The sequence below is a fragment of the Tachyglossus aculeatus genome, chromosome X1, assembly GCF_015852505.1.
Source record: "Tachyglossus aculeatus isolate mTacAcu1 chromosome X1, mTacAcu1.pri, whole genome shotgun sequence".
In the NCBI taxonomy this organism is placed as follows: Eukaryota; Metazoa; Chordata; class Mammalia; order Monotremata; family Tachyglossidae; genus Tachyglossus; species Tachyglossus aculeatus.
Window position 1 is genome coordinate 91,462,948 of NC_052101.1, and position 27,492 is coordinate 91,490,439.

Sequence of the window (27,492 nt, forward strand, 5' to 3'; positions counted from 1 at the left end):
TAGAGACAGTCCCTACCCGACAGTGGGCTCACAGATGAGGTAACTGAGGCACAGAAAAGTTGTGACTTTCCCAAGGGCACACAGCAGACATGGGGTGGAACTGGGATTAGAACCTAGGTCCTTCTGACTCCTAGGCCTGTGCTCTATCCACTAGGCCATGCTGCTTCTCCATTTGGACCTATTTGTAATTTTTTTAAATTAAGTCATTCATTCATTCAATTGCATTTATTGAGTGCTTTCTGTGTGCACAGCACTGTATTAAGTGCTTGGGATAATACAATATAACAATAAACAGACGCATTCCCTGCCCACAGCAAGGTCTGTTTCCTCCTGTAGACTGTAAGTTTCCTGTGGACAGGGAACATGTCTACCAACTCTTATATTGTACTCTCCCAAATACTTAGTACAGTGCTCTGCACACAGTGAGTACTCAATAGGTACAATTGATTGAGTGATTGATCAAAGAAGGCTGGGCCTTCCTTCAAGACCACAAGCTCCTCTTGGGCAGGGAACGTGTCTACCAACTCGGTTGAATGTACTCTCCCAAGCACTCAGTATGGTGCTCTGCACCCAGTGAGTGCTCAATAAGTACCATTAATTGATTGATTCCAGATGCACAGAAGGCTGCTAGGACTACAGTTCTGCCTTTTCCCAGCTGGCCCAGTACCTAAATCCTCTGTCTGGAGCCAGGGCTGGGCCAAGCTAAGCAGGGACTGGGGCAGTCAGTCAGGCCTTGGATTTCTTGCCTGTACAGGGCTCCTTCAGCTTGTTATGGGCTGGGAATATGTCCACCAACGCTGTTATATCATACATTATTGAGTACACAGTAAGCGCTCAATAAATACAACTGATTGATTGATTGATTGATCATTCCTTCTCCCTTTGGACCCCAACTTCTCCAGGCATAAAATAGGTGAGAATCCCTGAGCTGGCCTCCCTGCTGCTTCCTGGGGCCAGAGTGATTTTTCTTTGGATTACTGGGATTGTAAACTGGTGTGTGACTCTCCTAGTGGAAAGTGCATGGGCCTGGGAGTCAGAAGGGTGGAGGTTCTAATCCCGGCTCTGCCACTTGTGTGCTGTGTGACCTTGGACAAGTCACTTAACTTCTCTGGAGCTCAGTTCCCTCATCTGTCAAGTGGGGATTAAGACCCCATTATCTTGTATCTATCCCAGCGCTTGGAACAGTGCCAGGCACATAGTAAGCGCTTAACGAATACCACAGTTATTATTAAGAGGTGCCTATCTGTGGCAGTGTGAACGCATAACCGAGATTGGTTGTATGTGCATGTGCGTGTGTGGGTGTGTGCACTGTGAATATGTGTACGTGTGTGGTTGGGCGGGACTATGCATGTATCTTTATATGACTCTGTAGGATTGTGTGTATAATTGGGTGTGTCTGTATGTGTATGTGAGACTGTATGGGTAGGTGTAGGAGAAACTTGCTCACAAAACAGCCCAATAAGAGAGACACTACGGATTGATGAAGAAGAGGGGTGGGATGGATTTGAGAATGAGAGTTGGGACTTTTAACCCTAATCACTGCTTCCCTCTGATCCCCGGACCTTAACGATTGCTCGGAAGCCTCTGCTCCAATCCCAACGATCACTTTCATTCATTCATTCAATCGTATTTATTGAGCGCTTACTGTGTGCAGAGCACTGTACTAAGTGCTTGGGAAGTACAAGTCAGCAACATATAGAGACGGTCCCTACCCAACAACGGGCTCACAGTCTAGAAGGGGGAGAGAGACACCAAAACAAAACATGTAGACAGGTGTCAAAATCGTCAGAACAAATAGAATTAAAGCTATATGCATAGCTAAAGCTATACTTGCTGGCCTGGGATTGTGCGGCAAGGGAGAGAACCAGGAATCCAAACCAGGACTTCTCTAGTTTCCTTGTCTCTGCCCTGTGGAGTAACTAGGGCTGCTTTCCCCAGTCAGCCCCGCCCCGATTTCAAGATTTCACAGATCTATGCATTCCCGGACAGGGCCCCCTCAGGGAGGGGAGGGGAGAAAGAGGACACAGCAAGAGGAGGTGATCAGGTGCGGGGGGAGGGCAGAAATCCAGGGAGACACCCAAGGCCGGGAATCCCCCAGGCCGGGCATCAGGCTGGGGGAAGAGACAGAAAGAGAAATCTGAAACCAGCCAGTTCCCATCATCCAGGTTTGTCACTTGTAGAGGAAAGGGTGGGGAGGGATTATAGAGAAAAGTGCTGAGCAAAGACAGTGGGTTGGGGGATGGGCAAAGATACCCCAGCTCCTTCCAGCCTCTGTCTGGAGAAATCGTTTGCTCCTTCCCCACTTCGACAGTCAGCAGACGGAATAAAACAACATCTTCATTTAAGCCCTTGAGACTTCACCTGAGTATGGGGAATATATTCAAATGAATTATGACAGTGATCCACTCCCTTGAAGAGCCTACCTGCAAAGAGTCCGGCCTGCCCTGGAGAAGGGGTTGGGGAGAAACTGGGGCAAAGTCCCTTAACCTTCCTGGATTCTTGGTTTGCTATCTTTACTTGGGGATCAGATGCCGGAAGGGATATTGAGCAGTGCAACTTTGGTCTGTGATTCAGCATATGATAATGGATGCTCAAACCAAAGCCCAGAGAAATCAAGGGGCTTGCCCACAGCCACACAGCAAATAAAGCCCAACTCTTCTTCACTATCTTCTTTCCTGGTTCCAGGCCCAGATAATAGGCCTACTCTGCCTCCCACTGACCCAAACTGACCATTCCTCCAATGTTGACTAACAGTCAGAGGGGCACTGAAGACTAATGGAAAAACAGTGGCCAGTTGGAGTGGAGTCTGAGGGCTTTCAGCATCTTCTCTCCATTCTCTTCTCCCTCACACCCCTTCTCTTCTGTGGAAAGCAGTGAGATAGATTCTGGAATCAGTTTTCTCATTTTTTATCTTAAATATGTTGATGATGATGATGCTGGTGACATATTTGAAATCTTGTGACAATTTTAAGGGAAAGCTTGGGAAATTACTCCCTACTTCCCAAGTCACTGCTGTTATGCTGGAAGTACATCAATTCATATAGCTTCATTTTCAGGCAATCTTGGGATACTGAGCAAATTGCTGGATGCAGGTGGGGATCTGAGACTTCATGATGGTGGACAGATCAATCGATCAATCAGTAATGTTTATTGAACATTTACTGTGTGCTGAGCACTGTACTAAGTGCTTGGGAAAGTACATTAAATAACAGAGGTGGTAGGCATGATCCCTGCACACAAGGAGCTTACAATCTAGAGGGGCAGGCGGACGATATTAAAATAAATTATGGATATATACATAAGTGTTGTGGGGCTGAGGGTGGGGGGAATATCGAGTGCTTAAAGAGTGCAAGGGTGATGCGGAAGGGAGAGGGAGTAGGGGAAATTAGGGCTTAGTTGGGTAAGGCCTCTAAAAGAGATGGGCTTTTAGAAGGGTTTTGAAGGTGGGGATAGTGGTGGTCTGTCGGATATGAAGGGGGAGGGACTTTCAGGCCAGAGGCAGGACATGGGGAAGGGGACAGCAGTGAGATAGATGAGCTGGTACAGTGAGTAGTTTGGCATTACAAGGACAAAGAGAGTGTGCTGGGTTGTAGTAAGAAAACCCCCACGGACCTGGGCACTGTGAGCCGGAAAGAAGCAAATTGCTCAGGTCATGTTTAACAGTCAGATTTCGGGTTTCGTTACTAGTGGGTCACTGGGGAGAATACCACCTACTGGAGCAAAGACCAACAGATTAGAAAATCTAAGGTCGTGGCCTGTACTCCGAGTCATATCAATCCAACAGCCACCAATAGCATAAATGGATTAATTTAGTTATACCCACCCTCAGCACTTTTTTATGGTATTTGTTAAGCATTTACTATTTGTCAAGCACTGTTCTAAGAGCTGGGGTAGATACAAGTTTATCAGGTTGGACGCAGTTCCTCTCCCACATGGAGCTCACAGTCTAAGCAGGAGGGAGTACAGTTTAATCCCCATTTTACAGTTAAGAAAACTGAGGCACAGAGAAGTTAGGTGACTTGCCCAAGGTGACAGAGTAAGAATTGGAAGAGCCCAGGTCCTCTAACTCCCAGGTCTGTGTTCTTTCCACTAGGGCATGATGTTTCCTACTTGTATTACATTCAATTGTACATTCAAGTTATTCACTCTGATTCTACTACTTGTAAATATTTTTAGTTCTGTCCTCATGATAGATTGTAGGCTCCTTATAGGCAGGGAATATTTCTTGAGTTCTGTTGCACTTTTCTAAGTGCTTAGTGTAGTGCCTTACACTCTGGAGGCATTCAATAAATACAATTACTATCACTACTACTTTTACTACTACTACTACTACTACTGCTTCTTTCCTTCTGTATCTCACCAGATATACTTCAGGATCCCTGAAAGCATACACCCTCAAGAAGCCATTCAAAGGATGGTGAACTGCTTTTCACAGACACCACAGTGGATTGTCTGTAAACTTTAAAAAAAACGTGGTAAGGTACTGACTGGAACCAATGATACGGAGCTGAAGGCTGCTGCTGAATCCTGCTTCCTAGGCAGGCCACAATTACATGAGGTGCTGAAGAAAAAAGAAATAGAAAGCTGAATCAAGGAGGGCAATTTGTTCTTTGGAAAATGACAGACTGTGGACTACCCACATGGCATCAAGCCCCAAACCAAACTGAAGATATTTAATCAATCAATCCTACTTATCGAGCACTTACTATGTGCAGAGCACTGTACTAAGTGCTTGGGAGAGTACAATACAACAGTATCAGCAGACCCGTTCCCTGCCCATAACAAGCAATGTCTCTCCTCCTTAATTGTTGTGAGACATGGATTTTTTGGAAGAAGTAGCATAAGAAGCAACAGCTAAATGGTGAACTGGAAGGTGGAAGGTAAGACTACACCTGGAGGCAAAGCTGTGGCCATCTGTGGAATTATGTAACATAGTCAGGGCAGAGATGAGAGATGTCCTACAAAAAAGAGGAGGAGCAGTGTGACCTAGTGGATAAAGCATGGGCCTGGGAGTCAGAAGGACCTGGGTTCTAATCCCAGCTCTGCCACTTGTCTGCTAGGTGACCATGGGCAAGTCACTTCCCTTCTCTGGGCCTCAGTTACCTCATCTGGTAAAATGGGGATGAAAACTGCGAGCCCCACGTGGGACATGGACTGTGTCTAATCTGATTAGCTTGCGTATAACCCAGAGTTTAGTACAATGCCTCGCTTAAGAAATACCATTAAAAACAAGGGTAGGGAGGTGGGTGTTAAACTAAGGTGTGAATGTGGAGATGAAAGGTTATATGGAATTGAAGATGACTCTGAGGTTTCTACATGGCAGAAAGATGAAATGACAGTGTTAGTCACAGTGACAGGGAAAGGGAGTTAAAGAAGGAGCCAACAGTCCTGTCTTTGCAGGGCCCAGTTGACTTGGGAGTTGGTAGTGGTTAGCTGCCCTCAAGGCCTAATCCTACGCTGGATGAATCAAGAGGGAGGGGTCAGATGTTGATAGAAGATTTGACTGTCATTCACAGGCCCAGGGTCCCAGTGAGGATGGAGAGAGGAGGTGGTCAAGGAGAGGCCTTTGGGTGGAGATTTGGCTCTCAGTGGAAAAACTACAGAAACAATGGGTGAGGAGCAGAGCACAAAACAGTCACTGAAAAGCCAAGACTGAGGAACTGCTGGAGGCCAAAGATGCCAATGGCTAGAGAGGACAAGCAGGGTTAGAGTAGAGCAATGACCTTTTGATTTGGCAGTACTGATCACCTGGATATTAAAAAAATCCCCTCCCAAGGAAAACAGGAATGCAAACAAGGCAGGGGCAAAGAGAAGCCCCCACCTCTGATCCACTGCTCACACTCTCACCCTCTCCCCTACCCTCTGTCATGTCACATCCCCTCTCCTTGAAGTAATAATAATAATAGCAATATTTATTAAGCTTTTACTCTGCCAAGTTATGTGCTAAATGCTGGGGTAGATGCAAGATCATCAGATTGGACCCAGTCCCTGTCCCACACAGGACACACAGTTTTAGAGATAAAGAGAACAAGGGGTATTATCCCCATTTAACAGAGGAAGAAACTGAGGCACCAGGAGGTAAGTGATTGCCCAAGGTCACAAAACAGGTCAATGATAGAGCTGGATCCCATGCTCGTTCTACAAGGGCCACACTGCTTTTATATATTATTGTTATTATTATTATAACATTTATTAAGTGCTTACTATGTGCCAAGCATTGTTCTAAGTACTGGGACAGATACAACATAATCACGTCAGGAAGAATCCCTGTCCCACATGGGGCTCACAGAACTAAGTAGGAGGAAGAACAGGTATTGAATCCCATTTTACAATTGAGGAAACTGAGACCCAGAGATGTTAAGTGATTTGCCCAAAGTTACACAGCAGGTAAGTGGCAGAGCTGGGATTAGAACCCAGGTACTCTGACTCCCAGGCTCAGACCATTTCCACTAGGCCACACTGCTTTCCTATATATAAAGCTCTTCTAAAAAGCCACCTCCTCCAGAACTTCCCTGATTGATCCCTCCACCTTTCTGGTCCTGCCATCCCCTCATCCACTTCAGCACTCATGTGCATATTTATCCACCTGTGTTTACTACATGTATGCAAATGTATACTCTTTGCATTATATACGTATATATACACATATACAACACACATATATATATGTTCATATCTATTGGTCTCCCCAGTTAGATTATGAGGTCTTTAAAAGCAGGGATCAAGTTTTACATCCCAGCTCAGCTACTTGTCTGCTGTGAGCCCTTGGGCAAGTCAATTTACTTCTCTATGCCTCAGTTACCTCATCTGTAAAATGGGGATTGAGACTGTAAGCCCCATGTGGGACAGAGACAGTGCTCGACCCAATTTACTTGTATCTATTCCAGCCCTTCAAACAGTACCTGGCACATAGTAAGTGCTTAACAAGTACCACAATTATTATTATTACTATTGTTATTATTAATAGATGCTCAGGCAATGCTGTTGGTGATGATGGTGAGGAAGGCAGCATAACCTAGTGGAGAGAGCATGGAGAGACCTGGAAGTCAGGAGACCTGAATTCTAGTCCAGGTTCCACCACTTGCCTGCTGTGTGACCTTATATTTACTGTGCCTCTGTTTCTTCATCTGTAAAATGGAGATAACATTTTCTCCCTCCCTCTTAGACTGTGAGCCCCGTTTGGGCCAGGGACTACGTCTCACCCGATTATCTTGTATCTACCCCAGTGGTTAGCACAGTGCACGGCACGGGGTAAACACTTACTAGATGCCATCATCAGGAGAAAAGGGGGGAGGGAGAGGGACGGAAGGCGAGGCAAATGGAAAAGTTAAGACCAAGCGAAAGGGGAAGAGGTCGAGCAAGAGCCCGAGCGGGCACGGAGGGTGGGGGAAGGGGGAAGACGGTGCCCAGGGCCAGGATAGAGTCCCACTCATGTAAGCAGGCAGGGCACATGCATGCGGCCCCCCACTCTGCCCCCCACCATCCCTCGCCAGGTCTCTCTTCACTCCCGGCCTCACTCCGCTCACCTTGCGGGGTAGCGGAGGCATCTGGCTGGTCCGAGGAGTGTTTTTCCGCCCGGAGAAGTTTCGGGGATTGGCCGGGGGAGGACTGGGGATCAGGAAACTTAGCAAGGAAGAAAGGAAGAGGGACAGAGAAAGGGGAGAGAGGAGTGAGAGACCCAGAGAGGCGGGGAGAAAAAGGCGGAGGAGCGAGAGCAGGAGGGAGGGACGGAGGGAAGGAACTGACTCCAACCTCTGGAATCGGAAGGTGACGGAAGAAGGCGGGCCTCAGGCCAGACAAGGAGAGATTGGGCGGGACTGGCGACTGTGCAGGCGGGCCCGGGATACCCAGCACCTGGGTGAGTTCGCGGCCGCCCCGCCCCCCTTGCACTTCCTTGTGTGGCGGCGCCGGGAGACGGAGGCGGCAAGAGAGGCGGGGTGGGTCCCCCGATCGGAGGGCCCCGCAAACTCAGACCTCTCCGGATCAGAAAGGCACCCCGGAAGGTGAGGAGGGTTGCGGGGAGGGTGGCTGGGAGCAGCGGGGAGGACTCGGGGGGCGGGCGGAGCCTGGGGACAAGGGCGCCGGACCTCGGAGCGGGGATCGGGGAACCTGGGAGGTCCGGGAAGGCTCTCTCGCTCCTCCACCGCTGGCCACTCTCGACTCGGGTTCCCGTTTTCAGAAACTGAACCGAAGGATGAGAGTTCGGCAGTGTCCCGCCTCCGCCTCTCCGCAACGTCCCTTTCTCCCCGACACTCCACCCTCCAGCCCCTCTCAGCCCATCTGCCCCCCCCCCCCCCGTCCATCAATCGCCCCCCTGGCTTCTTTGTCTAACTCTACCCCTCGCCTGCCCCCGGTCCCCTCTGGGACTACCCTGATCTTCCACTGGTCTCCGCGTCCCCTATCGCCCCCTTTACCTGTCCCTCCTCCATTCTTACCACGATTCTCTCTCCCTGACCCCCCCCCCCCCGGGGGCCCACTTTTTCCCACCTCCCCTTTGTGTCATCTCTACCCCTTCTCCCTCTCCATCCTTCCTCCCCTCCCTTGCCGTCTTCCCTCTCACTTCCCTCTTCTCTCCTATTTCCCTCCTCCTCCTCCTCCCCGTCCCCCCGTCCCCGACCTCTCCCTCTGTCATTCTCTCCCCCGTCATTCTCTCCCCATCTCCCCGCCCCCCTCTATTCCCCTCCTGGGGTCTCCCCCAACCCTTTCGTCTGAGGGACTGAGAGAAGCAGCTCTGAGTTTCTCTCTGTGTGTCTGTCTCTGAGTCCCTCTGGGCCCGGCGGGGCAGGCCGACTTGTCCCCACCTCCCCAATGCCGGGGAGTCTTTGGGACAGCTGGACCGCGGGACGCGACGGCTTCTGGCCCGGGCGCCGGTCCAGCTCCGGCTCCGCCCCCCGCCCTCTGGGGGCCAGGTGAGCCCGGAGGAGGAGGGCAGAAGGCCGGGCACCGGAGTCTGCCCTCCTGCTCACCCGGAGAGGAGCGGGCGGGGCGGAAAAACCGTGCGCTTCGTCGTGGGTCCGGAGGGGCGGGGGCACTGGCGGGGGAGAGGGGGGAGGAGACGACCCCCCGCCCCACCTGGGGCTGCCCCCTATGCCACTTCCCCTGCTCCGACTGGCAGGGAGATCCAAGAGTGAGAGGTGCCATCGACCCAGCCCCGAGTGTTCGGGGATTGTCCGGGCAGGAGATCGGGCTGGGGGCAGGGAATAGGGGCACATTCAGATCTGAAAAGAGTCTCCTGCTGATCCTTTCCCTTCCATCCATCCTCCCCCCACCCCCACCCCCCATATCTCTTCCAGTTCTCCCCTCTCTTTCTCAGCCTTTCTTCCGGCCCCAACATGTCCCCTCCGTCCTGAGCGAGGAGGTGGCCTCGGGAGATGCAGAAAAGCAGGGGCAGTGCGAGACCAAAGGAGGCGGAGGGGGAGGGGTTAGGCTGATAGAAATCAGGGTCCTTTCTCTGCCTGAGGGTAGGTATGTTGCTGAATTAATTTGTCAGGGCACTTAGTGTCCAGTTTCGATTCACCCACATGGTGAGACTGCCGCCCAGGGGACTAGTGTGGGAATGGAGTGAGGGGAATAGTGGGAAAAGGGGGGGCCCCCTCATTGCTCTGCCACCATCGTGGGGCTAAGGGGAGACACAAACCCCTTAGGTTGCTTTGTTCAGGAGATGGATTTAAATAGGACTCAGCTGGACATTCCAAAAGAGGGCCGGGTGTGTGTGTGTGTGTACGCGCGCATGCATATATGTGCCTCCATGTCCATGTGGGTATTTTCGTGTTATTCTTTTGTAGAAAACAATTCCTCTTTGAGGCTGTGAAGAGGTTTGCAGTTCAGGAGCCTTGTGGTCTGTGAAGTTAACTGAGCTCACTGGGAACTGGGTGGTCTGGATTATACAAATCCACGGATCATCCCAAAGTTTCATTTTAAGCCAGTTTGAGTTTCCCCTCCTCTCTCAACTCCGGACCCCTTACCCCGACTAACTCTGGAGGAGAAGCTGGTGAGCAGGGAAATGGCCACAAGGTGGAGAGCAAGGAGAAGCCAGGGGCCTGGATAATCTTTCCACTAGCCCTTAGATAGATAATTGAGACTTGACTGTACTTACTCTATTTGATTCTAGTACTGAGCTGCTTGGCCTTAGGGGGTGCTGACACCATTAACAGGCAGAGATAATTGATGTTTTAAATTAGAATTTAAAATAATGTACAGTAAGAAGATTCAATCAGCTTAAGGGCCGCAGCATAGTGTCTGCGCGGGGTCTATCTTGGCAAAGGGGGTTGTTCAGTGTATGGAGGGAGCAAGAAGGTGTCTTGGGTGATTCGAGCATGGGGAAGGAGGGCTGCAAGCTCAATACAAACTGTTTGATGAATGGACGAACAAATGAATGAATGAATGAGCTTGAGACCGTCTCTCTGCTAAGATCTGTGTTCTATCTGCTTCGCAGGTCCAGCAAATCAGATGTTGGTTGGTCACGTCCATTCCCCAGGCTCCACATAGAGCCAGCATTACTGGAGACAGTAGAAGGAACTGCAGTCCAGCACAGTATTCTGTCAGGTAAAGGGCTGGCGGCCTCTGAAGGTGCCAACTGACCTAGCTCTTCTTTTCCTGTTCCCTTTCTTCCCTGCTATGCCTTCCGGCGCCCTCCCCCACCCCCGCCAACCCTCTTAGAAAAGCATGAGGCTATTGGGTCTTGCTGGGAAGGGAAGCAATGTCCATGGAAAGCAGATTTCCGAGTGCTGTTGTTATGTTGGGGCATCATACCCCAACATGATGGGACATCCTGGATGTCTGCCCACCACCTAAAACTCAACATGTCCAAGACTGAACTCCTTGTCTTCCCTCCCAAACTCTGCCCTCTCCCTGACTTTCCCATCTCTGTTGACGGCACTACCATCCTTCCTGTCTCACAAGCCCGCAACCTTGGTGTCATCCTCGACTCCGCTCTCTCATTCACCCCTCACATCCAAGCCGTCACCAAAACCTGCCGGTCTCAGCTCCGCAACATTGCCAAGATCCGCCCTTTCCTCTCCATCCAAACCGCTACCCTGCTCATTCAAGCTCTCATCCTATCCCATCTGGACTACTACATCAGCCTTCTCTCTGATCTCCCATCCTCGTGTCTCTCCCCACTTCAATCCATACTTCATGCTGCTGCCTGGATTGTCTTTGTCCAGAAATGCTCTGGGCATGTTACTCCCCTCCTCAAAAATCTCCAGTGGCTACCAATCAATCTGCACATCAGGCAGAAACTCCTCACCCTCGGCTTCAAGGCTGTCCATCACCTTGCCCCCTCCTACCTCACCTCCCTTCTCTCCTTCTACAGCCCAGCCCGCACCCTCCGCTCCTCTGCCGCTAATCTCCTCACCGTGCCTCGTTCTCGCCTGTCCAGCCATTGACCCCCGGCCCACATCCTCCCCCTGGCCTGGAATGCCCTCCCTCTGCCCATCCGCCAAGCTAGCTCTCTTCCTCCCTTCAAGGCCCTACTGAGAGCTCACCTCCTCCAGGAGGCCTTCCCAGACTGAGCCCCTTCCTTCCTCTTCCCCTCGTCCCCCTCTCCATCCCCCCCATCTTACCTCCTTCCCTTCCCCACAGCACCTGTATATATGTATATATGTTTGTACATATTTATTACTCTATTTATTTTACTTGTACATATCTATTCTATTTATTTTATTTTGTTAGTATGTTTGGTTTTGTTCTCTGTCTCCCCCTTCTAGACTGTGAGCCCACTGTTGGGTAGGGACTGTCTCTATATGTTGCCAGCTTGTACTTCCCAAGCGCTTAGTACAGTGCTCTGCACACAGTAAGCGCTCAATAAATACGATTAATTGATTGATTGATCCAGAGATTTGCAGAATGAACAGGCAGAGGCAAAAAGTTGCTTTCTTTACCTGAATTGGGTTTGCTTTCATACTCACCAAAGGCCTATGGTCTTTGTTTGTAAAAGGAGATGGGCCTAAGGGAATGGGAGTCTAAGGCAAAAAAAAGAAGAAAATGATGATGTGGTTTGAAATTTTTCAGCTAATGTGCCCTTGTACGTGTGCATTGAGAGTTCTCTTCCAGGGGATGGGTGCAACGTCAGGGCTGGGTAGGGTGAATTGCTCTGTCTTAGAGGAAATTCTGGTAATGTTGTGCAGTGAAGAAGGCTCGAGGCAGTTTCCCAGTTTGGAATGAGAGCTCCAGAGCCAGTGAGCATCCCCATGGAGTTTCTAGGGATATAAGTTTGTGCAGCAATCTGTATCTTGGCTAGCAGAAGCAGTACTCTATAGGAATGGTCCAGTTCCTCTACTTTGGGTACTTGGTCAAGCACTGGACCCTATTCTCAGCTCCTAATGTTGACTCTGACCTCGTCTTTCTGGCCGTGAGCTGGATGCACCCTGCATGGCATGGGATAGTTGATGTGACCTTAACCTGACACGGCTAAGTAGCCGACTCTCCCTCTGGTCCAGAAGCTGTAGTGCTGAGCGTGGGTTTGTGGGGAGTGGGGCCTCAGTAGGGACAGACTTGAACATGATGAAACAGGGAGAACAGGTTTCTAAAGGGCATCAGGGTTCCCTGGGTCCTGCAGGGTGGGTTGGCGGTTTGGTGCTTTTTCAGCCCAGAGTAATCCCCAATATTTGGGGGTGCCTGGGGCTGGGCGGGAAGTCATCTTGCTTGAGGGACTGCAGAGGGGAAGGTGGCCAGCCTGGGGGTCGGGGAGACAGTGGGGGAAGGGGCAGGACTTCTCCCAGAGAGGCAAGGGCCGCAGCCTGCTTCCTTTGTCTTGTCTGAGGGGCTCGCTCTCCAGAGCTACCTTGGCCATGGGGAAAATGGGGAGGCCTCTCCGGGACTGACTCTGCTACACAGGCATTAGTTCAGAGGCCGCTGAGACTCTACTCCGCTGACCGCTGAGACTCTACTCCGCTGACTCCCGGTGTTTTCAGTCTGGTTCCATTCTTGACTAACCTCTGAGCAGAGTACTTGCACACCACCCTCCTCCCAGCCATTCCAGCAGAATAATGTTATTACTATATCATGGTTATTACAACTTAGAGCAGTGTTACATAGGGCACAGTCTATATAAAACCGTTAGCAATACCACCTCAAATGCATAGAATTCTGTCTTCAGAGGAGCTCAAAGCCCTTCCCAGGTGGTGCCCATTTCCCGGGGTGGGGTGGTAGAGGGTGTGGAGGAAGGGGGGGGGGCACCATGGGTTTGACTCCCATGTTAGAGGAGCCCAGAGAGGTTAAGGAGTCAGTTTGAAGTCCCACAACAGAAACAGTTACTGCTCCATGAAAACTCTAACTGCCTTTAAGAAGTAGTAAATGCATCTGAATAGCTGGGTAGTGGGGGAAATCTTGAAACCTTCCAACTCCTGTTCCCTGCAGCGGTTTCTCCTTGTGGATGGGCAGAGAAGTCCAAGAGGGAAGCTGAGCCTTAAAGCAAAATCTTCAAAGCTATAAATTGGAGGGAGGGAGGGCCACAACGTGGACATCTGGGAGTCGAATTCACTCACTGGTCCCTGTCCCTCTCATAAGCCCATCTCTTTGTCCTTTAGGCTGTCAGATTCCCATTTGCATCATGGGCCAGTGATTGCTGCCCCTTCCCCAGCCTGGGAATTTGTGTGTGTGTGTGTGTGTGTGTGTGTGTGTGTGTGTGTGTGTGTGTGTGTTGGGGGGGGGCATGGCTGGCCAAGGGTATCTGGCACTCTAGTGGGGTCTCTGAGCTCACTGAACCTTGTTCCCCTTGGGAGTGGGGGCGGCATGTGAAGCAGGCAGCCGTGGCTGGCCAGAACCAGGAGTCCGTGGAGGGGAAATACATGAAACCGAGGTGCCTGCAGTAGCCTCTGTCGCAAGTGCCACTCCCTTCCTGTGTCCCCTCTCCAACCTCACGGTCAGACAGCCTCCAGGATGTGGCTCAGTGCTTGGGGGTTTGCTTTCCATCCTCCTCTCCCCACCCCTGCCCACAAACTGAGTCCTGCTTCCCTCCCCAAAGTCCACAAGAACAGACACACTGGTCCCCGGGGATGGACTGGGACAGAACTTCCAGGTCTGATCCGGGAGGGGGTCCAATGTGCACCCCCGACTGGCCTGGGAGCTAGAAAGGGGCCTCAGCCGGCCTGGCTCTTCCTCGCTTCCTCCCTCTACAGCTGGGCACTGTTGGTGGCTACGGAGTGAGAAGGAAACCATGTGGTTAGAACGGCCATCGGAAGTTGTGTTGGTGGAGAAAGCAAGGGAGGGTTGGGGAGTGGAGAGGCAGAACTTGGCAGTCCCTGCTGACTTTCTCCAGCCAGGGGCGGCCTCAAGGGTCACTGACAGGGCTGAGTAGCAGTGTGGCCTAGTGGAAAGAACTCGGGCATGGAAATTAGGAGTCCTGGGTCCTCCTCCCGGCTCTGCCACACTTGCCTGCTGTGTCACCTTGGGCAAATCGCTTAATTTCTCTGTGCCCCATTTACTCATCTGTAAAATAGAGAGAAAATCCCCATTCTCCCTCCTCCTTAGACTGTGAGCCCCTTGTGGGACAAGGACTGTGTCAGATCCGATTATATCCACCCCAGCATTTAGCACCGTGCTGGGCACGTAGTAAGAGCTTAACAAATGTCACAATTTATTGTGCTCTAGATAAGCGATGCCCTGGGGGAGTGGTGGGGAGCTGGGGACAGGAATATGGAGGTGGATTCTCTCTGTGAGTTTGTGAAAAGCCCCCCAACAAGTAAGATCCCCAGCAGAGGCTGACCAAAGGTGTCTGGGTCTACACTTCTTCAGGGTCAGGCCCGTGTAAATTAAGAGACTGCTTTGTCAGTAGATATGGAAAGTCAGTTACACTAGCAAAGCTGCCTTTTAATTTAAAAGCGTCCAACCCCACCCTTTGGAAACACCGAGTTAGTGAGGGGAAGGAGGCGAGTGAAGGGAGGTTCTAAATCGGATTAATTACCAGTCTGTTCACTTCCCTTTGGTGCCGACCAGGAAGTCATGTAGAAACCGGACAATTCTTGCCCACTAGCGACTGAGGGGGGCGGGGTGGGGGTCCCTCCTGTTTCCTCAGAGCAGTCAGTGAGGTCCATGGGGCCTGACTTTGACCACCCCAGTAGAGCAGAGTGCCTTGCGGCTTTCTCCAGCCAACTGGGGAGGGGCCCAACATTATGGAGGAAAGATGAGATTCCTGTGCCTCCTCCCCACCCCACAACCATGGGCAATGCTCCCCGAATCCAGAGGGGCCTCGGCTAAAGCTGAGCGAATTGGTTGCAATGCTGCAGCTCAGCAGTCTGCTTTCAGGGCGGCATGATATAATGCAACTTGGGAAAATCCGAGCTACTTGCCGAGCATCCTGGATGCTGGCAGACTTGGGCCATGCTTTCTAAATCGGGTACTACAAAGGCAACCCCGACACCCAGGCCAGTTGTCCTCAGATTGTTTTCAACATGATTCACTTGGGTGCTACCCTGAAGGCATGCTTACTGTGCCACTAGCTGAGGAGAGGGTAGAGAGATGAAATCTCCAGAATACAGCTCTGCGGAGAGTTAGGCTGTCACCTCTTCCCCCACTCTCTTACCCCTTATCTCCCCTCCCTTCTTCCCTTTCCTCTATCCACCTCCTTCACTGGCTTTCCTGGCCAAACCCGCTCTCATTCCCCATTCCTCTTCAATGTCTCAAGGAGAAATAAAAAAATTCGAGTTTAGAAAACAAATTCTAAAAATGTAAATCAAAATGTGTCCCAAGAGCTGGAATCCTAATTACCCCTCCTCTCCCCAACACCCCCCTCCTGCCCAAGCCCCTCCGTGATTTTCTTCTGCCTCCTTGAAGTCACCCGGCCCCTCAACATCCCACACGTGGGCTGCCAGCACTTCCATTGAAGCCGCTTTTCCGAGAGAAGCTTCTCCTTGCGTCGGCGAGCAGAGCTGCAGGACGGCTGACTGTGCTTTCGCTCGGCTGCGGGGGAGACAGCAAGGCCGGGGCATGGAGAGAGAGGGGGCGACAGACAGGCAAGGGAAGGGTGCCCATTGGTGTTTCTGAAATCTGCCTCGGGTGGGTGTAAATCCTGGGACCCCTCCCAGAAACTCCAGCCCTTTGTCAGACCCCTCTCTCCGATCATCATTTTGCCCTTTCCCTCCCGCCATCTCCGTCCATCGCTCTCCATCCCACACCACCCCCAAGCCTGAGGCCCTGGGTGGGGAGGTGGTTGTGGGAGGTAGCCTGGCTCTGAGCTGGAAAAGAGTTTGGAAATGGGAGGAGAATGGGGGGGGACTGGCAGAAGCTGAGTGGAGCTGGCAGCACCAATGCATAGCCTGCCTTCTTGCTGACCCGACACCTCATGTCCCTCACCCCGGTGGAGCTCGGAAGGGACTCCGGACTCGGGATCTGGGTCTTGGGAGGCACTTGGAAGATAGGACCAGGGAAGGGGGTCAAGAGAACTTGTGTGTAGGGCCAGGGAGTTGGGTCTGGACCCTGTGCTGTGTCTTTGCCCAGGGAGTCTTTTGCAGAGGATTGAGTGTGGTGCTGTGGCTGTAGCCTGTATTTTCACAGCAGCTGTGGGGAGCTTAGGAAGACTTTCAGTCCCCGTTGGGTAAATAGGAATGGTGACCTGAGCACCAGAGCCTGGGACGATTGGCAATTCTTGAGGAGGATTGTGTTTCAGAACCCTGAGCCCAGAAATTCCCTCGGGGGTATTTGTGTGGGGGTTCTTAGTTTGGGCAGTGTGTATGTTGGAAGAAGGAGCTGGGGATGTCTTGACCAGAGAGGGGCCTAGAGGAGACCAGGTCCTTAAATCTTCTTCCCCACCAGCAAGCCCAGCCCGGAAGTGTCATCACTAGAAACTGAGAAACTCAGGTGACAACAGCTCACAGAGTTTCTTCATCAGGGAGAACTTCCTGGGTGGGGGAACGGGGGGACGACTTAGCGGGGAGGAAGAAGCGGCTGAGCAAGCACGGAAAGGATCCGTGTCTCTGAGCTGGGGAGCCACACTCTCCTTCATTGGCAGATCGATCATGCCGTCCTCTCCACCCCACAGCACACATTCCATCTTGGGTGGGGGTAGTAAAAAATGGAGAACTGGAAGGTGGGAGTGGTCTGCATGGAGTGTCGGGAGTGAGGGGGGGAAGGGGAGTGTATTGTCATCCTGCCAGCTGCCTGGAGGAGCCTGGGTGGATGTGGGGCCAGTTGTAGGGCTGGTGGAGCTGCCTTGACTGAGCTCATTGTGGGCAGGGAATGTGTCTATTTATTGTCGGATTGTACTCTCCCAAGTGCTTAGTACAGCGCTCTGCACACAATAAGCACTCAATAAATACGATTGAATGAATGAATGAATGAATATATAAGCATGGAGAGATAGGGAGGTCAGCCTCCTATGCCAGTGATCCAGCCCAGTCCATTATCCATATTCCGCCCCCGCCACTAACTCTCTGGCTAGCTGCCATGCCTTCCCTCTCCCTCTGCTGGTGGCCAGACTGCAGTGTTGCTTACATACACACTTTGGACCTGACAGCGGGGTGACTTTGCCCGGATACCGTCGCACGGAGCAGTTGGAGGCTGAGTATTTCTAAGTGACTCATTGGAATGGTCCGGGTGACGGCTCCCAAATCTCCCATGTAGCCTGTATATCCCATTCTCCTCTCTTCGTCCCCATCTGCCCCTCACCCATTCACTGGAGTTCAGATTCTTCCAGAAACTGGAAAAAGTTGCGTTTGATTTTTTCTCTAGTGTGTCAAAACTAAAGGACTGAGTGTCAACAGAGGTTCCCCATATTTCTGCCTGCCTCAGCCTTCCTCTACATATGCCAAATCTTTGCCTTTTGGTATTCCCCAATCCAGCCTTTAAGTGTCCTGTCCTTTGCCCTTTTCCCACAGGTGGCTGCTGGAGGTTTGGTCCACACAGGCACAGGATTCCCAGTGGGAGTGTACTGTTTCTGTGGGAGGTGCTCTCCCCTACACAGTCTGTCAATTAATAGTATGTATTGAGTGCTCACTCTGTGCAGAGCATTGTACTAAGTGGTTGGGACAATATAATAGAGTTGGTAGTTTGGTCTAGTGGAAAGAGCACAGGACTGAGAGTCTGGAGACCCATGGTTCTAATCCCAGCTCAGCCTTTTGCCTGTGGTGTGCCCCCGTGAGACAGGGACTGTGTCCCATCCGATTGCATAGCATCTACCCCTAGCACTTAGCACAGTGCTTAACACATAGAAAGCCCTTAACAAGTACCATTGTTAGATTAGTAGTAGTAGTAGTAGTAGTAGACACCATCTCTGCCTCCAGCATTTAGTACAGTGCCTGGCACATTGTATGCGCTTAGCAAATACCATAATTATTATTATTATAGTCTCCCTCCCCTTTCCCCAGAGGGTCTGGAGTGGGCAGGAAGAGAGAGAGAGAGAGAAAGGAAGAGCTAAGCTTTTTACAGGCAGGGAACATGTCTACCAACTCTGTTATATTGTACAATCCCAAGTGCTTAGTACAGTGCCCTGCACACAGTAAATGCTCAATAAATACAATTGATTGATCTATGTATATTAGTGGGACTCTGACTGCAACCCACTGCTCATGCCATACTGTGTTGGGTGGGGTGGAAATTCCCTTGTTCTCCTCTCCTTTTACTACTTTTACAGAAGCGGTTTTGTCTTCGAAGCTGCCAGTTTTACTCCATGAAAGGAGCTTTGTTACCCTGGGCAGCGGGAATTGGGGATGGGGGGGGCGGGGGGGATTCCTCTTGTCGAAACTCAGGTCAGGGCTTCCCTGGGAGGGATAAGGTCAGGGGGCAGTGGCAGGTCAGATCAGGATTTCCCTGAATGAGGAGGTAGGAAGGTGGCTGATCCCCTTGCTGAGTTGGGAGGTGGTTAGGCCTTTCCCGGGCTACACAGAAAGCAGGTCAGGTTGGCCCAGCGGCTCCCAGGCAAAGGATTCAGAACTAGGGTGGCCAGAGATGTTGAAGGACCTGGGTTCTAATCCTGCCTCCACCATTTGTCTGCTTTGTGACCTTGGGCAAGTCACTTAACTTCTCTGGGCCTCAGTTACCTCATCTGTAAAATGGAGATTAAGAGTGGGAGCCCAATGTGGGATAGGGACTGTGTCCAACCTGATTAACTTGTATCTACCACAGTGCTGGGCACATAGTAAGTACTTTACAAGTACCATAAACATTATTATTTTATTATTATGGGCAAGGAATCATGTTTCCTCATCTGTAATTTATTTTACTGTCTCCCCCTCTAGACTCTAAGCTCTTTGTGGGCAGGAATCGTGTCTTCCTACTCTGTTATATTGTACTTTCCCAAGTGCTTAGTACAGTGCTCTGCACATATTAAGTGCTCAATAAATACCACTGATTGATTGATTAATGTGACCATGCACTATGCTGGGCTTGTGGCATAATATGATGCTATCACAAATATCAAAGTGCCAGAGTATGCCAATTTCACCTGATCCCAGAACATTTCCCTAGGGGAATCTCTGACCCCTATCTTGTTCCAGAACCTTTGAATTCCCCTTTCAGGTCCATACAAACTTCTGCACCAATTCTGAGTGCTGAAAATAAAAATACAAAGCATAATAGTGTCTGCCTCATCAGAACTGGACAGGATACTGGCCTGCTGAAAACCAGGTTGTCTGTTGTAAAGCTGAGTGCTAGACCCCAGCTCACACTCTTCATTCTTCCCAAGCTCACCTTTTCAGTGGGCTTCATTCTCAACTCTCTTGGCTCACAGTCTTCCTCCTGTCTGGAACTCCCTCCCTCATCAAATCTGTCAGGCCACAGCACTTCCCATCCTCAGAGAAGCAGCGTAACATAGTGGATAGAGCACAGTCCTGGAAGTCAAAAGGATCTGGGTTCTAATTCCAGCTCCACCACTTGCCTGCTCTGTGACCTCAGAAGTGTCATTTAACTTTTCTATGCCCCAGTTACCTCATCTGTAAAATGTGGATTAAGACTGTGAGCCCCATGTGGGACAGGGACTGTGTCCAACCTGACTACCTCGTATCTACCCAGCGCTTAGAATAGTGCTTGACACATAGTAAGCACATAATATCATCATTATATTATCCAAAGCCCTTCTAAAACCCCACTCCCTCTAGGAAGCTTTTCCTGCTTCATTTTTTGTCTTCCCAGATCCCAAACTCCTTACAATCATCTCAGCACTTTTTTACTCACTACTTCTCCCGTCACTTGTACATGTCATCTTTCTAACTCTACTGAGCACTTTTTACTCCTCTATTTATAAATTATTTCATATTGGTCTTCCCCAGGAGACTGTAAGCTCCTTGTAGGCAGGGATCATTTCCTCTTCTATTTTACTCTCCCAAGTGTTTAGTACAGTACAGTCAGCACTCAATACACACTATTGATCAATTAACCGACTATTCAGAGCAGTTCTATGTTGGTTAGAGTGGGTGGCCTCTCCCTGGAGGCCCTCTCCAAGTCCACAGTGCAGATTTCCCAGGGGCTCTCAGGGAGCTGAGGTTACCCAGCTCTGTCCCTTGTTCTGTGGTCAAGGAGCGGCTATGGGAGCTTCCATCTAAATGTAAGTGTCTGTGAGATTGATTCTCTCCTCCTGGGCCTGCTTTGTCCATCCTCTCATTATTATGGAAATAGGCTCAACCCTGAAGTGAGGTTGTGGATTTCCACTCCCTCCCCGCCAAACCTCTTCCACCTCTTACTGACAGCTCATTACTTGGCGCTGCAAGCAGGCTTGGGGATGGGAAGGGGGAATCCCAGGAGAGCTTTGTTTCAGAAACAGAGCAACTTTAAGATTTGTGAGGCAGCTTGTAGACGACAGTTGGGCAGAGCAACCGAAATCTCCTTGGGCCTCTCTGAAGTCAGAGGCTCCCCCAACTGGCTAGGGAGTGAAGGGACAGAAGTTGAGCAAGTGAGCATGAGATACTGCTATGGGGAAGCCATGTCCCCATCTAGAAGTGGTTGCACCTCTGGCCTGGAGGTGGGGTGGGGTGGGGAGGAGTAGCCCTGAGGATCCTTGGGGAAGGAAGTTCTCACCATCATCGCTATTGTCATTATCCCCAGTATTTACTGAGTGCTTATGGTAGTCAGAGCACTGGGAACATATAACAAAGTAAAAATCATATAGACCCACTACCTTCATTTCCTCTTCACCAACTCTCCTGTCACCCAGCAGTCAAGTGTTCAAAACCTTCAATCCATCGAGATTGCATTCTCTCAGGTCACCTGTGACCCCTTCGTAACCACATCCAAAGGGCGGTATTCTGTCCTAATCCTCCTCTACCACTCAGCTGCTTTTGAAACTATGGACAACCCGGGTCTCTGATACAGTTCCAACCTGGTTCTCCTTCTACCTCTCCGACTGCTCCTGCTCAGTTTCACTCGCTGACTCCTCTACTGCCTCTCATCCACACCCAGTTGTGTTCTTCAAGGCTCTGTTCTGGGTCCCCTAATCTTCTCAAGCTCCACTCACTCTCCCAGGAGCTTATCTATTCAAATGGCTTCAGATACCATCTTGAATTAGAGGACTCACAAATTTACCTCTCCAGCCATGACCTCTCATCATCCTACAATCCCGTGTCTCCTCTTACTTGCAGGATTTCTCTCCCTAGATGTCCTGCTGGTGCCTCAAGCTCAACATGTCTAAAATTCAACTACTATGAGAGAAGCAGCATGGCCTAGTGGAAAGAGCACAGGCCTGGGAGTCAGAGAAACTGGGTTCTAATCCCAGCTCTGCCACTTGCCTGCTATGTGACCTTGGGCATTTGATTTCAATTATCTGGATCTCAGTTGCTCATCTGTAAAATGGGGATTCTATACCTGTTCTCCACCCCCCTTAGACTATAAATCCCACTTTTCTGACCTGATTTTCTTGTATCTTCCCTAGTGTTTAGCACAGTGCTTGGCACATAGTAAGCACTTAACAAATATCATTATTATTATTATTATTTTTAAATTATTTATCTTCCCTCCTCCTAATTTTCCATCCTCCAACACCACCATCCTCCCTAGCCCAGAAACCCACAACCCTCAGTGTCATCCTCAATGGCACTCTTTCACCCCATGCTCACTTTGAATCTACTGCCAAATCTTGCCACAGTTCTTCCTCCATAATTTCTCCCAGATCTGCCCTTTCTTCAAACCCCACCTCTTTTAACATGGTTTCCCTGATTAGTTTCTCTGTGCCTCAGTTTCCTCAACTGCAAAATGGGGATTCAATCCCTGTACTCTCTCGTACTTAGACTGTGAGCCCCATGTGGGACAGGGACTTCGTCTGACCTGATTATCTTGTATCCACTCCAGTGTTTAGAACAGTGTTTGACCTGTAGTAAGCACTTAACAATTACCATATAAAGGGGGTCTTGGAGAGAGAATCCTTGCATCCATGTCCACTGTGCCTCCCCTGAGTTAGGCCTTCTTTGACTATGAAGGACAACTCTATGACTATGAGTAAAAACGAAAGTAAGCAATTAAATAAAAAACAAAAATTCAACGTACAGATTTACATCTTAGTGCTAGGGAGGCTGATGAGATGGCATGATCAATATCTTCATTGCATGAGAACCCAGGCCTATTTCTGGGCTCAAGGACATATCCCTCTACAGGAACTGGCGGTATCAGGTACTGTAGTTAGCTTCAAGGCTCGTCAGAGTCTCTCCTCCCTGGCAGTGGGGACGTTGTTTTGAGCAGAAGTGGGAGGTGGGGGCAGGGAGGGAGGGAGAAAAAAGGCCTTTGTAGCACACCTCTTCTCTTGGCCACAGCTGGATAATGATAGTACTAATTGTGGTATTTGTTAAGTGCTTAGTATGTGCCAGGCACTCTACTAAGCACTGGGGTGGCTACAAGCAAATCGGGTTGGACACAGTCCCTGTCCCATGTGGGGCTCACATTCTTAATCCCCGTTTTACAGATGAGGTAACTGAGGTACAGAGAAGTGAAGTGACTTGCCCAAGGTCACATAGCAGACGAGTGGCAGAGCTGGGACTAGAACCCATGATCTGACTCCCAGGCCCATGCTCTATCTTCAAGTCTCTCAACTTTGCTCTTTCTTGGTGGGCCCCCTTGAGATTGTGCCACCCTCCAAGGGCTTAATGATTAAAGGCCTGAAGCTGGGGGAGGAGGGGGGGCGGGGGCTGGTGGTGTGTGTGTGTGTGTGTGTGTGTGTGTGTGTGTGTGTGTGTTGCCACCCACCAGGGCTGCCCCACTGAGTGGCTTCAACTTCCACCCCAGTTGGGGATGTAGAACTCACCCCAAGCAAGGGCACACTTGTTGGGGGTGTAGCAGTCAAGGCTATCTGGGGTAGACAAAAGCAGTTGGGGCCGGTTTCTTGTCCCCGGTACAGGGCTGTTTGAAGGAGTAGGGTTTCTACTGCTTTCAGGCCCTACTCTTCTTCCCCACTCCCCTCCCTCTTCCATTCCTCTTTTCTTCTCCATTCCCCCTTTTGAGTTCTTTCCTCTCCCCTTTGCCCATTTCCCCTTCCATCCATCCCTTCTCTTTTCCTTCTGCCTCATCACACTCAGCCTTGTAACCTCTCCCTCTCCTTACGCCTCCTTTCCACACTCACGGTCACCAGAGCAGAGAAAATGTCCAAAGTGCTGGAAATGTTCAGTTAGTGTGCAGGGATGAGTGTGAAAGCATAGTGTATACGCTGACCCTACTGAGAGCTCACCTCCTCCAGGAGGCCTTCCCAGACTGAGCCCCCTTCTTATCCTCTGCTCCTCCTCCCCTCCCCATCGCCCCCACTCCCTCCATCTGCCCTACCCCCTTCCCTTCCCCACAGCACTTATGTATATTTGTACATATTTAGTACTCTATTTTATTAATGATGTGTATATATCAATAATTCTATGTATTTTGATGATATTGACACCTGTCTACTTGTTTTATTTTGCTGTCTGTCTCCCCCTTCTAGACTGTGAGCCCGTTATTGGGTAGGGACTGTCTCTATATGTTGCTGAATTGTACTTTCCAAGAAGTGCATAGTACAGTGCTCTGCACACAGTAAGTGCTCAATAAAAATTATTGAATGAATGAACGAATGAATGGCCTGTGTGTGAGGGTGTGTGCATGTGGGAGGGTGTGCAAGCATGCAGAGTCAGCTCTGGTGAGCTGGCCTTGTATGCCCTCTGTGGCATTGTTTTAGCCCTGCCACCCACCTGGGTGGTGACATACTGGGATCAAGGCAGTGCTGACATGAATGACTTTTTGCCCGCCTACCTCAGGGTACACCAGGTGGTAATAGTCTAGGGGATTCAGACATGACACCCACTGTCACGGAATATCTGCGCAAGTCCCTCCCACCGTTTCCTTGGTGGGTACTGTACCACCTTGACTCTAGAACACTGTCCTGGGGACCTTGGAGGGAGGGGAATAGGAAAAGTGAGGAGAAGGTAACCTTCTCCCCCTTCTATCCTTCCACCCCCATCCCATCGCCCAAACTGAAGGAGTCTCATCCTGAGTAAAGGAGGATTCCGGAGAGGAGATCTGGCTCATGACCTGAACCTGAACCCTTGGACCTCGCCATCCACTGCCAGGGCTGGAGGGGCACTGGTCCAGCACTGACTCTGAGACTGAGGCCTTCTGATCCCCTGAGCCAGTTGGCACTCACTCATTCTGGTGTGGGAGAGCTCATCTCTGTCTCCCCATTGATGAGACCACCTGGATGGAGCCTCAGCCAGACCATCAGTGGTCCTGAGTAGGGGCACCAGAATGGGCCAAGGCACAGAGAACCACTTCACCCTGGCACTATCAGTCCTCTGTCAAATTCTTCCAGTTCTTCCCACACATCATTTCCTGGATCCTCGCTTTCCTTTCCACCCAAACAACTACCCCCTTGATCCAAGCTCTGGTCATATAGTAATAATGGCATTTACTAAGCACTTAGTATGTGTCAAGCACTATTCTAAGCCCTGGGATAGATACAAATTAATCAGGTTGGAGACATCCCTGTCCCACATGGGGCTCACAGTCTAAGCAGGAGGGAGGAGAGGTATTGAATCCCCATTTTCCAGATGAGGAAACTGAAACTCAGAGAAATTAAGTGACTTACCCAAGGTCACGCAGCAAGCAATTGGCAGAGCTGGGATGAGAAACCAGATCCACCGACTCTCAGGCCTTTCCTCTTTCCACGAGGCCACACTGCTTCTCATATCACACAGTTTAGGCTAGTATATGAGCCTCCTTGCTCATCTCCCCATCTCCAGCCTCTCCCCACCTCCAGTCTATTCTCCCCGTTGCTGCAAGGATCATCTTCTTGGAGTGTCACCTGGCAAACATCTCACCATTCCTCAAAAACCTTCATTGGCTTCCCTTCTTCCTCCAAATCAAGCTAAAACTCCTCAATCAACTTCAAGGCTTTCTGCTAACTCGCCCTCCTCTTACCTATCTGTTCTCTTGATTGCTCCCCAGCTCACCTAACCATACCTCGCTCTTGACTCTCCCTCCTCTCCCCTTGCTCACATTGTTCCTTCGTCTCGAGCTCCCTCCCTCCCGAGATCCCACAGCTCTCTCCATATTCATTCATTCATTCATTCAATCATATTTATTGAGCGCTTACTGTGTGCAGAGCACTATACTAAGCGCTTGGGAAGTACAAGTTGGCAACATATAGAGACGGTCCCTACCCAACAGTTGGCTCACAGTCCAGAAGGGGGAGACAGACAACAAAACAAAACATATTAACAAAATAAAATAAATAGAATAAATATGTGCAAGTAAAATAAATAAATACATAGAGTAATAAATACATACAAACATATATACATATATACAGGCGCTGTTGGGAGGGGAAGGAGGTAAGGCAGGGGGGATGGGGAGGGGGAGGAGAGGGAGAGGAAGGAGGGGGCTCAGTCTGGGAAGGCCTCCTGGAGGAGGTGAGCTCTCAGTAGGGCTTTGAAGGGAGGAAGAGAGCTAGCTTGGTGGATGTGCAGAGGGAGGGCATTCCAGGCCAGGGGGATGACGTGGGCTGGGGGTCGACGGCGGGACAGGCGAGAACGAGGCACAGTGAGGAGGTTAGCAGCAGAGGAGCGGAGGGTGCAGGCTGGGCTGTAGAAGGAAAAAAGGGAGGTGAGGTAGGAGGGGGCGAGGTGATGGAGAGCCTTGAAGCTGAGAGTGTGGAGTTTTTGCCTGATGCGTAGGTTGATTGATAGCCACTGGAGATTTTTGAGGAGGGGAGTAACATGCCCAGAGCCTTTCTGCACAAAGATGATCCAAGCAGCGGCGTGAAGTATGGATTGAAGTGGGGAGAGATAGGTGGATGGGAGATCAGAGAGAAGGCCGATGCAGTAACCCAGTTGGGTTAGGATGAGAGATTGAACCAGCAATCAAAGATTGAACCATATTCAAAGCCATCCTAAAATTCTACCTCTAACAAGTCTTTCCCAGTGAACTCCTGACACCCCAAGCTGTATCAACTCACCAGCCATCTCTAGCACTCATGTGTTTATTTTTATCCATCCTCTGCATTTTTGTGTTTACATTCATTCAATTTTAGAGTCTACTATTTATTCTGATTACTCTATTGGTAAATATTTTTATGTCGGTCTCCCCCAGTAGAGTGAAAGCTCCTTGTGGGAAGGGAATGTGTCACTTCTAGCATATTTTCCCAAGCACTTAGAACAATGCATAGTATCCAGTGGGCACTCAATAAATATCATTAATATTACTATTACTACCACTATAGCTACAACTATTAGTACTACTGTTACTGTCTGTCTCCACCTCTAAACTTTAAGCTCATTATGGGCAGGGAACGTGTCTGCTAATTCTCTTGTATCTTCCAAGTGCTTAGAATATTGCTCTGCACAAAGTAAGCACTTAATAAATACCACTGATTGGTTGATACTACTACCTCCAATCCCACGATCTCTGCACCCAGTCAGGATTCCACTAACTCTTTGCTGCCCTTTGCCTCTGGGAGTATAGGGGAGGGGAGAGAAGGGTAGCTAAAGTGCCAGAAGCATCAGCTCTGTGTTTCTGCCCCTCCTCCCACTCCATCCGAGCCATATGGGGCTCAGCACTGTATGGTGAGGAGGGAAGGGGTTGCCTCAAGCACCGGAGTCAGCCCGGATGATTGATGCTGGAGAATCCAGAGGATGGAGGCTGGGAGTGCCGACAAAGTGGTGGCTGCCCCGGTGTGTACCAGGAGAGTTGCTGATTCTTCCTTTCTACTGTCCTTTCCCCTCTCCCTCTCTCCCCGCCCCACAACCAGGTATAAGTGGAGAGGTCCTGAGTATGGCAGGAATGTCTGGAGGAGGGAGGGACACTCTATTTTTATGCACCCTCCTCAGTCTCCTTCCCCCACTTTCTCCATCTTTGCTAACCCTTCCAACTTTCTGGGTTTTCCTTGCTAGGGAGACACACACATCCCACCCCCCGCCCCCCACAACTTGCACACAAGCACACTCTCCTACCTGGGAGTGGGGAGGGCTGCCTCGTGCTTTGCTCACCATACATCTCAGAGCTGGGCACCACAGGAAGCCAAGGCCATTCTGGGTCCCTAGTCATTCCTTGGCCACTTCCCAACAGGATAGAAAATCCCAGAACCTAGTGAAAGACTACAGGCCTGGGAGGCTGGAGACCTGG

At 50.3% G+C, this 27,492-nt stretch overlaps 1 protein-coding gene and 1 long non-coding RNA gene across 4 annotated transcripts in view; one reads left to right on the forward strand and one right to left on the reverse strand.

Moving 5' to 3' along the window:
* Window positions 1-7,645, reverse strand: part of LOC119919976 — a 63,688-nt gene extending 56,043 nt beyond the window's left edge. Inside the window, exon 1 of the long non-coding RNA XR_005447756.1 lies at window positions 7,527-7,645. This is a non-coding gene — a long non-coding RNA (uncharacterized LOC119919976). The remainder of the gene's footprint in view (window positions 1-7,526) is intronic.
* A 197-nt stretch (window positions 7,646-7,842) lies between these two features.
* The window catches only part of PRKCD (protein kinase C delta), a 65,896-nt gene continuing 46,246 nt past the window's right edge, over window positions 7,843-27,492 (forward strand). The window contains exons 1-2 of one of the 3 annotated variants that reach the window (XM_038740804.1): window positions 7,843-7,858; window positions 10,436-10,545. The gene's annotated coding sequence lies outside the window, so the exon portion shown is untranslated. Of the gene's footprint in view, window positions 7,859-7,904; window positions 8,004-8,862; window positions 8,910-10,435; window positions 10,546-27,492 lie in introns of those variants that run through there. The other 2 variants (XM_038740802.1, XM_038740803.1) reach the window with 2 other exon arrangements.